Source organism: Macaca nemestrina, chromosome 2 (assembly GCF_043159975.1).
Source record: "Macaca nemestrina isolate mMacNem1 chromosome 2, mMacNem.hap1, whole genome shotgun sequence".
NCBI classification, from domain to species: domain Eukaryota; kingdom Metazoa; phylum Chordata; class Mammalia; order Primates; family Cercopithecidae; genus Macaca; species Macaca nemestrina.
The window spans coordinates 133824877-133838093 of NC_092126.1; the positions used below are offsets into that span (position 1 = coordinate 133824877).

Here is a 13217-nt window from a genome sequence, read left to right on the forward strand (position 1 = left end):
TAAAGTTTCATGAAAGCAAGAGTCATGGTGTATTTCATTTATAGGTTTTATCTAATTAGAGAGACTTAATGAATGTTAACTACCAAGAAGTGTGTTAATAGCAATTTGGACAAGACCAAGAAATGTGTACTTGCTAATCCCTAAGATTTATTTCTGTAAACTGCTCTACAATTTTATAGAGTGAAGTTAGCCTGGTTCCAAGTTGTAAACTAATAAAGTTTGCATTTGAGTTTTCATATTTCCAGCAAGACTCTATGAAACTTTCTAAAAACAAAAGCAAAAACAAAAAGAGAACCTCTGACTTTGAAGACAAGAGATTGGAACCCATTTACTCACAATAGCAAAGACGTGGAATCAACCTAAATGCCCATCAGTGATAGACTGGATAAAGAAAATGTGGTACATATACACCATGGGATACTATGCAGCTATAAAAAAGAATAAGATCATGTCCTTTGCAGGGACTGGATGGGGCCAGAGGACATCGTCCTTAGAAACTAACGCAGGAACAGAAAACTAAACACTGCATGTTCTCACTTATAAGTGGGAGCTAAACAATGAGAACACATGGCCACGGGGAGGGAAACCACACACACTGGGGCCTACTGGGCGGTGAAGGGTAGAAGGACACAGAGGATCAGGGAAAATAACTAATGAGTACTAGTCTTAAAACCTGGGTCATGAAATATTCTGTATAACAAACCCTCACAACACAAGTTTATGTAACAAACTTGCACATGTACCCCTGAACTGAAGATAAAAGTTAAACAAAAAAGAGTAAATGTCATTCATGTAACTGATTCATGTGCTTTTGAAGTTTCATTAACAATGTTACCTGGGTTAAACTTAAATCACTGCAGTTCCAAATTACTTATTTTTTTACTAAGGAAAAGAATATTATTGAAAGCAGTTTTACCATAAAAAGTATTTTTCCCATATTTGCATGTTTAACATCCAGGGCCCTGGAGCCAGACTATCTGGGGTTTGAAATCAGCTCCTCCACCTACCAGGTATTGACCTCAGGCAAGTTACATTATTTAGGACTCTATTTTCTCATCTGTGAAATGGGAATAATAATAGCAGTCAACTCATATTATTTTTTGAGATAATTTAGTGAATTCATACACATAACTGCTTAGGACAGTGTTACATGTATACTGTTATCATTATGATTATAACTAATATATCGTATTACTAATTTATCTAAGTAGAACTCTTAACTACCTTCTCCAGATGGACCTAGAATCTTGTATATAGCTCTATTCTTCTACTTCTCACATTGTATTGTACTGTACTTTTTCTGTTTATTTGGTCTTATCTCTCATCACATTCTGAGATTCTCAGGAGAAGGGACAATATATAAAAACTTAGCACAGTGCTGGGAACGTCGGATCCACAAATGACAAACCCTTGGCTGTCACTTTCCCCTGTGGCTTCACTCATGACAGATTTGCTAGCTTTTTGCCACTCAGAATCCCCTTCAACACGGAACTCCTGTGAGTCACTGACAACAGATTAGAAACAGACAGCTCAAGATAACATGTCTTTTCTCCTCATGTAATAGATGCTCACTAAATTTTGAATAATACATTGTCGTTTTAATACTCTTCTTCCAAGATATGCTGTCTGGTGATCTGATCTTTGCCTTCCTGGAAGAATGTAGGAGTCTAATATTTTCTGCTCTCTCATCTTTCGCCTCTTACTTAAATTGTATGCAACATTTTGCAATGGTTCTCCTTTATTTCTCAGATTCATTCGTTCATTAAGCATTACTATCATAGACAAGACACAACGGTTTCAAAGCTGAATAGTCTCTTCCTTCAAGAAGGTAAACATGATTATTGTATAAAGCTATTCCCTTATGAATACTTCATGTATTTAAGTCTCTCCTGATATACTGGTAGCTCTGTGTCTCCCTTATAGTAGTGTGGTACTGGACAAATCACTCCATGTCTCTGAATTCAAGCTTCCTTTTATGAATTGGAGATAATAATACCACATAGAGTTGTTGTACAGATTAAGTGATTAAAGAATACATCTTGTAATTTTTACTCATTGATAACAATTATATTTATTTGATTATTTTTAATATAGAGTATCTATTTATTAGAATGGAGCCTCTGAGAGCCATTGCTATATATATCTTTTTGGTCTTGAAATCTTCAGCTAAATCCACTATGCCTGACACATAGTAAACTCAATTATTGTCACTTACTATTATCAAGCATGATAACACTAGTAATACTAGCAAAGGTCAATCAGGAAACAATCATAAAGATGAAGCTTGAATTCAAGCCATGTGGGTCTGACTCCTTTGGTTTGAGAGACATTAAAAAAGGATAGTTTATAAACTTGTAATTATTTTTTATGCCAAATGATTTTTTATCTATCTAGCTTTGGGATGAGTTTTCCTCTATGAAAAATGACTATTTAAACTCCCTAATGATTGATAAAAACAATTCATTTCCAAATGTTTTCTGTTTTATGATGTACAAATACTTAAAACTAGATCTTTGATCACACACACACATGCACACGCACACACACTGCAGATAAAGAAAAGAATTATTTTCTTTTTTCCTTCTTTTTTTTTTTTTTTTTGAGACGGAGTCTCGTTCTGTTGCCCAGGCTGGAGTGGAGTGCGGTGGCCCGATCTCGGCTCCCTGCAAGCTCCGCCTCCAGGGTTCACGCCATTCTCCTGTCTCAGCCTCCCAAGTAGCTGGGACTACAGGGGCCCGCCACTACCCCCGGGCTAATTTTTTTGTATTTTTAGTAGAGACGGGGTTTCACCGTGTTAGCCAGGATGGTCTCGATTTCCTGACCTCGTGATCCGCCCGTCTTGGCCTCCCAAAGTGCTGGGATTACAGGCGTGAGCCAGCGCGCCCGGCCAGAATTATTTTCTTTTCATGGTTACACAATGAAATTGTAATAAAAAATTGTCGTTATGTTCAAAAATTTTTCTTTGAAGGTAGAATCACCTTGATAGAAATACTATATAATGAACTTTCAATAATAGCCTTAGAATATTTATGATTCAAAATTATCTAACAAGAAAAACATACATACGATTAATTAATAACAATTTAAATGTTTCATCTTTTCAGAATAAATAAAGACTATTTGTAGGTAGTACAGTGCAGGACTTTGATTTCTGTGCTTTGAAGCAAAAAAAAAAAAAAAAAAAAAAGTAGCATATTATATGATGAAAAGAAAGAAAATTTGGCGTTCGCCACCTGCTGCTCTCCCTCCAGCTTTTTAGATTTCTGGAAGTATTCAGCTCCCATCAGTTCAATTCCTTAATACTTTCTGTCATGTAAGTCTGGTGAAGCCTACAGACTCCTTTTAGAATAATGTTCTTAAATGCATAAAATAAAGTACATAGTATTACAAAGAAAAACAATTACATGCAATTATCAAAATATGTAAAAAACTGTGATATAGTTGTATATGTGCATCCTTATCAATACATTACATAAGACTTAGAAGTGGAATAACTAATTTGGGAATGAGAGCCAAGGATACTTTCTAATATCAGCAACAATAGAAATGAGATAGATATGAAAATATCTTTGATTTCTATTAGTGACAAAATCACCGACGATGCTGATCCTACTATTGTGATGCTGCCTATATTTCTGATTGAAGGAAATTTTAAATTTTAGTTAGAGGTTGTGAAAAGAAAACATCTGTGCCTTACTTGGGTGCCGCAGTGATATAAAATGGTGTTAGCTTGGTTTTTGCCACCAAATAAGACATTTTTTTTGGTAGGTCTGTTCCTTTCCTTCCCATTTTCTCTTTCCAGAAAAACATTCTATTTCACCAGAAGTAACTGGATTTTTAAAATTGCATTAATATTCTTCTAGGTGGTCTTAAGAAAAAAAAATAACAATGAGTATCTGAACCTTACTGAAAGGAAAGAAAAAAGGTCTTAGGAGCCTGGTTATATTTATTAATCAGTAGAATCAACTTACCACTTTCAATTTCATCACTTTGTTTATTTTTGTGTTACATGTTGAGGCCTAAAGAGACTCTTGGAGCCAGAAAAAAAGAGCAAAGTTATCTGATGACAGAGGGAGCACACAAGCAGAAGCGCAAGCTATCGCCCAAGAGTATGAGTGTACTTGGGGCAACAGCTGGGTGCATTTTAATATTTATCAATTTTTATTAAGGATACAGCTTGGCTTTATAAAGACATTACCATGTTTTAAGTTGTCTCATCTAAGTTTCCTTTTCTCAGTGTTTTAGAAATGTCAGTTGTTCAAAATAATACTACCCCAGCATTTAAAAACTAGTGTATAGAAATTTACAGTTTTCTGTAGAACTAAAAACATATCCTTTAGAATAAAAATTACATTAATTAAATTGATTTTTTGAATAGTGTTCTTTATAAAACATTTTCTTTTTTTGCTAATGAAACCTCTTCACCCTAGGTCATGAATAGACCTTGTAGTACAAGTAGTAATGATACTTAGATTTGATTCTATTTCAATTTAACATTTATTTATAAGCATTCACTGCTGACAGACACTACTGTAGGTATGTAGGAGAATATAGAAAGGAATAAGAAACCATATATTCCCTGATAGTTTCAAAAAAGTCAGAAAAAATGAGAAAGAGGTCCCAAAAATGACTATGAGAAAAAACGTAAAATAATAATAGTAGTCATTATTGGGTGTGAAGTGCTCTTCATTCATTATTGCTCATTCTGCAAGGTAGCCGGGTCACTTAGCATGCTTTCAGCTGCAAATAACAGAAAATTTCAACTCAAACTGGCTTAAAAAATAAAGTAATTTATGACTCACATATAAATTTTAAAGGTAGAATGGCTCAAAGTTTGATTAAATCAATGGTACAACAACACTTTTAAGAATCCAGATTTTTTTTTCCATGTCATTTTAGGTTAGACGTGTGGCTTTTTGCTCAGTCTGGCTTCTCTTATAAGATGGTTTCTGAAGTTTCAAGCATCACGTAGCAATTTGATAATATCCAAAGTAGGAGACTATCTTTTTTGTGAACCGTCTTAAAGGAGCCAATGATCCAAAAACAAAGCAAAGTAAAACAGCCAACTCACTTCTCCTGAAGCAAACAAACAAAAACCCACAAAACCTTTACTAGAAGCCCCTAGCAGACGGGCTGTCATGTCTCATTGTCCAAAATTATTTGTTGCCTAAAATAATCAATGATCTGTTGCATAAAATGATCATTGGCAAGGGCAGTAGGACCACCATTATTGGGTTAAACCAGTCAGAAATCTTCCAACTTCTGAGACTGGTGATGGAATCACTCTGGAAATGCATGACTGCCCTGAGATGTGTGGATTCCTGAACAAAATTGAGATTTCTTAGAAGAATGGATGATGGGGAAGCAACCAAAGGAGCCATCATGATTTTTTATTTATAGCTTTGGAAACTGAGTTTCAGTAATGTTAAGCAATTGACCAAGATTAACATCTGATGAGTCCAGATTTCAAATATAGGTATGTGTGCTTCCAAAGACTCAACTCTGACTGAATTATTCCCAATGGCTTACATACCATAATGGAAGACCAGATATAGTGGCTTATTACTGTAATCCTAGCACTTTGGGAGGTCAAGTGAGATAATCACTTGAGGTCAGGAGTTCGAGACTGGCCTGGGAAACATAGTGAGATCCCGTCTCTACAAAAAAGTTAAACATGAGCCAGGCTTGGTGGTGCACACCTGTAGTCCTATTCCTAAGTACTTGGAAGACTTGAACCCAAGCAGTTGAGGTTGCAGTGAGCTGTGATTGTGTCATTGCCCTCCAGCTTGGGTGACATAGTGAGACTCTATCTCAGAAATCAATCAATCAATAAACAAATAAATATACAAATACTACAATGCAAATATTTTAAAGTGCTGTATCTTTTGATCCATGATATCTTTTGATTCATGTTGAATCTCTTAGGCAAAGATGTTGCATTTTGGTATAACTATAATACATAATTTTTTATGAAACTGAATGTGGTTTAATAGAAATGTGCCTCCCACTTGATCTTTGTCTTGTTTCTCATACTTGCTCATTATATTCCTTCAGGAAAATAATAAAGCTAAATTACGTGTAGAAATAGAACCAGTCCTGACTTGCAAACCTTACTGCTTTTTGTACACCCATTTAAAACTGTGGCTAATATGTATTAACTTGTTAAAGACATCAACAGGATTCTGAGTCTGTTTTATATCTTACAATTCATTCAATGAGCAGCAGTGTTAGTGGTAGGGAAAGGGTGAAAGCCTTTTTTATCAGTACATTTTCTTTACTTTGTAATAAAGCAAACATAAAATGAATGAGTCTTTTACCCATATCACTAACCGTAGACATCCTTTTGCCATGAGCCCCCAAATAAGTTGTAGTTTGAAACATGAGATGCAGTGACATTTAATTTAAATCCTATGTTTTGTTTCCCTTTCCAAATCAGTTTATTGTCTCCCTAAGTAAGAGACTGAAACAAACTCTTAACATGATGCTTTCTTACTATTAACTACGGGCTCCAGAGCCTACCAGAAAATGGACCTAATTTTAGATAACCAGAATTCAAGAAACACTTAGTCCCAGTTTATAGAACCCATCACCTCTCACACCATGACACTGATTAATACAATTTTCCAAATAAGATAATTTAAAAAAATCATTTAGTTACTTAATTCACACCAGGTGGAATCTACCCTACATTTCTTCCTGTGTTTCCAATGGAATAAAAAGCATGATCATTTACCCAGCTACTAGGACCTTGTCCTTGATGTTTTCTTTTCTTCCATCCCCACAACCAATTACCAGGAAGTCTTGACAATTCTAACTTTCAACAAGTTCTTAAAACTTCTCTTTTCTTCATTCACAGTGCCATTTTTTTTAACTCCTGCTTGGGCTACTGTAAGCCCGCCTATCAGCTTTCTGCCAATCTGCTTTTTCTACTCTTCACCCCACACTGTAGCCACAGTGGTCTTTTTAAAAGGCATATCTAATAACGACCTCTCTGTGCTTAGTGCCATTTAATGTTTTCCCATTGCCCTTAGAGTAAACTTTCACATGGCTAAGAAATCCCATGTGACCTGACTTTCTGGTCTAGTTTATTGTCAATATTTGATCTAATACTGTCATGCTCCCCAACCGCCGCCCCCACCACACACACACACACATACAATGGCTTAATCAAGGTATGCTGATTGATGAACTAAGTAATATATTATTTCTTATCAAAATGTTTTTCTGAAATGCTAGACACCTATTTCTCTCTGAACCTTGCTTACTTAAAAAAATATGTTTATGCACAGTACGCTGTTTGTCAAATTTACTATTGGATGATTTAAATAAGAGTATGAATTATTTTGCCCAGCTCTTACTAATTAGTTATTGTAAAATGAGTCCTTACAAAAATAAAGCAAAAGAACCAAAGGGCCTATCTGCTTACTTAAATAAGCTGGGGAAAGTTCAAATAGATAGAGATTGTGAGATGCTTGCTCTAGACCACAACAAGAACTGGAGATCTTGGTGAAAATTAAGAGTTCAGATATTTGAGCCACTCAAAGGTTGTAATTAGACTATGCTTCTGTTTAACCTTCACATTGTTTATTTAGCTTCTCTGGTTACTAATGACAAATTTATATAATCTCTGTAGTTTCAATTGGTTAGACAGAAATATGAAGGCTTATTATTGCATATGTCTGGGTACCCTGTGGAGCAATGTGTATATTTGTGTTATCAGAATTCTCTAAAATGAAGTGCATTAAATTCTTTCTTCAAGGATGGAAAAATATTTGACTTAGTTTCCTCTCTTATGTAAAACGAGGAGTTAAAATATTTTCTTCCTTAAGCGTTTGGTTATTATTACTATTTTCCTTTTGTGGGGTATGTGTTAAGAAGTCAGGTAATTTGTAAAGTATCATTTGATTACCTAAAGAAAATGCTGAAACTAAAAAGTGTTATTACCATGAACTCACAGGCTTCTGATCACCAAAGTACAGTTGAATTTAATTCATGATTGAAAAGTACAGTTGATGTATAATGGCTATCTGAAAAATGTTACATTCGTTTATGGTTTAAAACTTTTAGAGAGTGGTCTCTTATTCTTTGCTAATTCCTGCTATTTAAAGATTCAGGGACAAATTTTTTAAAATTCTAAATATAACAAGGAAAATCAGGGTCACTTCTAAGTTTGACAATCGGGTGCTATTTGCTGAATATGAGAAAACAGGACTGTGTATATAATTTTATTGTTGGAGAGATGGTTTGACGAGATAAGGATATTTGAAAATTAAAGTTAGATTCGGCATCTAAATATCCTTAGGTTTGCAGGTTTTTGATCTGTTTATTAGTCATGCAAAAATATATTGCTGTTTCTTAATCTGATCATAGTTGATTCTGCCACTGGAGTTATTTTCCCCACACTTTGATGTGATATGTTTTATTTTCAAGTGCTTGTTTCACAAAGATAAGCAAACAAAATAAGATTTCCACTACTCTCTTCCACCAGCCATGTTTTTGTTTAGTTAGCCAACATCAATGGGAAGATATTAAAATGATTAATCCTTATAATTCGTTTGTGTCTTAAATGACTGGATATTATGGGAGCTGAACTCCAACTTTCATCTTGTAAATATGAATGCAGCAATATTACTAAGTTGTAATTCATTTTGAACTATTTAATCACTGTGATCTACAAATAAGTTGGCTTCTGAATCTTCGCCTAATTTCATAACTAAGTCTTCTTTCTCATTAAAATCACCATGACTGTGTTGAAGCTATGTGTTTAGGGAATCCAACTGAATGAGTAATAGGTTTAAAAATATGCCAGCTATATTGACTTCTCCACACTTTTCCAGTCTTCTTTAATTTTAGCTGTTGTAATGAGTGCAAATGAGGGGCTCTTGGTTAGCCATCTTTAAGTATATTTCAAAGCAGAGACTATGATAGAAGATGTACTGGATTTAGGATCAGAATACTTGGCTTGGGACCTGCTCCTGTTGTTTACTGCCTGGGTGACTTTGGACCCAATTATCTAAACTTCTCTGACCTTTATTTTCCTCATTTATAAAAAAGCTTGATAATATTTCTGCACATATATTTTATGTAACTAAGCTGAGGCATCGATGTGCAATAGGTTGTAAAGTGCCATCCAAAGGCCAAAAGTAAGGTGTGAGGATCTCACGTGGTGTTTTGGGTTAGCCAGATTATAAGGAAATACCAAAACACATTGTAATGAATTCCCTTGAGATTTAAAAGCAGAAAATGTGAAACAGCCTGAATATTCAAAAATGGGTAATTAGTTACCTATATTTTGTTACTTCATAGAATACTATATGGCTCTATATGTAGAGCTATTGAAATTATGCCATAAATCTGTGTTTATTGCTCTAGAAAGGTGTTCACATTAATTCATGAATCATCAAAACATGCTATTAAAATATTGCATAATCATATTTTATTAAAATTATAAATTTGTGTGTGTTTGTATACACACACATACACAAATATAAAGCATATAAGATGTACAGTGGCTATGTTTGTTGGTATTGAGAATAATTTTTGCCATTTTGATTTTTTAATTTTTCTAAAAAATAGATAACTTACATAAAGCCACACACAAGCACATACCCATAAAGACATACATTACAAATTCCCATTGAATCCAGAGGTTTCTATAATCTCTGACAACTCCTGTCTCTCTGATCCCTTAATATCCAGTCCATGGCCAATGCTTGTTGGGGTCAGTGTTCTCCTGGGTGCCAGCCCTTTGTTTTCATTTCTGGAAACCAGTATCTCAAATTCAGAATTCGTGTCTTCGCATTTGTGGATGCAACAAGCTTCTAACTAGTCACTCTGGTTTCAGTCTCTACCCTTCCAGTCCATCTTCACAATATCCTCAAAACACAAATCTTTTCTAAAGCACAGAGCTGATTCTGTTATCGTTAGGTCTTCTCTGCCTTCCTGAACCCAACCTCACATATATTTTATGGCTTCCCTTTGTCTAATAACATTCAGTTTACACTCTTCAACCTAATGTTAAAAGTCCTTCATAATATAGTTAAGATTTATTTCACACTCCCACACATGCCCTTTCAACAGTCAAACATAGCTATTGTTCTCTGAAAAGAACATACCCCAGACTTTTCTGCCTCCACACTTTGGGCCATCGTATTCCATCAGTTTGTATTGTTACTGCCTATTGAAACACTATCCATGATGTATAGTCCAGCAGAATTCCCCATTTGTCTGAATTCTAGATGTGCTGCTTCCTACCTCTGAATCTCATATCTTCTTTGAAATTTATCCTTCCATTTATTCATGTCATTTTTGAGCATCTGCTTTAGAGGCTATTGTACCTCAAATACAGAGGTAAACAAGCCAGACACGCCCTTGCCCTTGAGTAAACAACACTTAACATTTCTCCTTTATTTAAATCTATTGACTTAGAGATAAACTTTCCTTACCTATCACCTTCTCTTACAACATTATAATACAACAACTATATATATCTTACAGCAGCTATAATCAATGTCTATTGATTATGGGCACAACGAGTGTTATCTTACAAATAGAAGATATTCAATAAAAATATAGTTAGAAGGACATAGAGACAGAGTTAAATATGTGTATTTTTCCAGCAATGTAGTTACATACATACACATATATTATATATATTATATGTATATTAGCTTTTAACCATGTTACTTTCCCCTGAGTGTTTTCAAAAATTAGATTTGATTCTTATTAGCATATTACTTCGTCTCTAAAATAAAAAGAACTAGTTCTTTCTCCCAGTTGTATCTAGGGGAATCCAAGATGAGACTGATATTTGTCAAGTAACACTGAAGCAAAAAGTGTTCTTCTGTCATAGAATAAGTTATGTTACAAAACCCAAACTTGGCTATTTGTCCTAGAATTCAGAGGCCAGCGTGTTGCTTTTTAATTAATGGATGTCGGCCCACATAATGTAGAGGTTCAAATCTATACCAGATTTGGACACTACAATGTATTCATATCCTATAAACACACTACGTCTCCAAGTTATGTTGCTATTTAAAAAAAAAAAAAGTCAAGAAAGCCCTTAGTGCAATTGTCTCCTCTTCTTTTGTTCCTAAATAAATGATTCATTTAGTAATTTCCCTTGGAAAAGTGAACTTCTTAACTATCTATTAAGTACCTCCCTCTCTTTATGTTATAGCTTTTCCTCATTTAAAAAGATGATATTAGTTATTTTCTTTTTTTTTAAGAAAAGAGGCTGGGTGATAAAGATTATTTACACAAAAGTTCTTTTCTTTTGAGACACAGCTGTAAAAAATGTGCTACTATTTTAAAATTAATTATGTTGTTTCAAGTGACTATTTAGCATAGTTGTTTTAGCCCAAACTTACTGAGTCCATTAAAAACAAAACAAACAAAAACACTTTTTAAATTTTAAGGTAAATCTTCATCTAAGGAATTGGGTATGTTCATATGGTTTGGTGTGTGAGAGATTTCATACTGCAAAATCCACCCAAATTGTTTTTCCATGTTCTGTTGTATTTCAAATACAGCTGAAGAGTTTGTGCTTATCTGAGTCCTGTGGTAAACAGGATGTATTGCTGATATTTTATTTTCCCAACTGAATTATAAGTTTCTTGATTGGGCATGGGAATCATTGTGTATTCCTTGTGTAAGTGTGTGTCTTGCAGGAAATGAAAACATTTGTTGATTTCATTTACTTAATTTTATACTATTTTGTAAAGCAAATGCTTCTTTTACAGTAGGAATGGTTTGTTTTATCAATCTGCATTTGCACATATTGGTCTAATAGTTATAAGACACATGTGAAGTGTGCAATCTTATCTTAATTTGTGGCCTGAATATATATTTTTGATACATTCTTAATTCTCAAGAAGATTTATTTATATAAACTTTTCATATTTTATGGAATTTATATTCAAGATATTGAACATAAATATTAGCAGATATCTTTTGGTAACTCTAGAGGAAGTTTATTTTCTATCTATAATGCTGAATTTTCTAAATATAAAAAATGAAATATATTTGATATGTGAAAGAGGGGTTAAAAATGCGGATTTTCTTCTGTTGTCTGTTGTTTGAGATTAGAAATCATGAAGCACTTTTCTTTACTTTCTGCAGGGTAGCTATTTCATTTCAGATCCATATCGGTGTGGAAATTTAGCTCAAGAAGAAGAATTGCCTGATGTCTTATTTAATACTACGCTTCTATGAGTTGTCCTCTCTACTTTTTCTTAGAGTTATACACTGGCAAAACTACTGTCATTGCCCTTGCTTTTCATCTTTGCTGCACATTTACTTCTCGACAGGCTTAAATAATGGCTAAAATGGTTGAAATGATTTATGCCTGTAGAGCGATGTCTTTATTTTCTCTATTCACATTCCTTTTTTTTTCTACTTCTTTTTTTTTCACTAATGGTCTGGTGAACACCTAGTGTAGGTGCATTTTATTAGCGAGTATATTCCCTCTAAATGCGGTTCCTAAGCTGAAAGAAATGGGCCATAATCATATAAAAGTAAAGTATCTCTTTGTAGAATTTACAAGAAATGGAATGTCCTTATTCCTGAGGCATAGAACATAAGAGACTTTTTTCCTCTCACTGTAAGACTGCTCTTTATACTAATGTTGATTAAGTGTATCACATCAATAGCTGTTGTGACATGTAGGAAAATGAATGATTCTACTGAAAATCTCTATTAAAAGGTGTAACTTGCTTGAAATTTCTAGTTATCTACAATTGTCTTCTTCCTACTGGGACAGGACGATTGGTTCCTGGTCTCTACAGATTGCTTCACTCCTAGTTCATAAAACTGCAATTAATAATGGTGAGCTAAGATCATTCTGGATTTGATGTACTGCCTTATCATCATTGAATGAGAGTCTCTAAATCTGCTATTTAACAACTTATCGGGACTTTGCACTGATTAATTCATCTGGTCATAGTCTGAAGGCTGACATGGCATCTTGTAGGCCTTTCATTCCGTTGGGATCAACATCATCATTTTATACGAAATGAACTTACTACTTTATAGGCTTAGTTGGAAAGAAATTTTAACCATCAGCAGTAGGATGTGACACTGGAATTTAATTTGTTGGCCTATGAGAACAGAGAAGATCTCGTCTTTTGCTGAACTTTCTAAATATAAATTAAAGTTATCAGAGAATCGAAATGATTTTGACATTTGAACTTCAGTAGAAGGCCAATACATTTAAAGTA

At 34.1% G+C, this 13217-nt stretch overlaps 1 protein-coding gene and 1 long non-coding RNA gene across 2 annotated transcripts in view; one reads left to right on the forward strand and one right to left on the reverse strand.

The window, feature by feature from the left end:
- LOC105479572 (uncharacterized) overlaps positions 1-13217 on the forward strand; it is a 381347-nt gene that overhangs the window by 282151 nt on the left and 85979 nt on the right. The window contains exon 7 of the long non-coding RNA XR_011620186.1: positions 959-1023. This is a non-coding gene — a long non-coding RNA (uncharacterized lncRNA). The remainder of the gene's footprint in view (positions 1-958; positions 1024-13217) is intronic.
- Positions 1-13217, reverse strand: part of LOC112426309 (MyoD family inhibitor domain containing 2) — a 112218-nt gene that overhangs the window by 89086 nt on the left and 9915 nt on the right. The gene's annotated exons all lie outside the window — the stretch shown is intronic.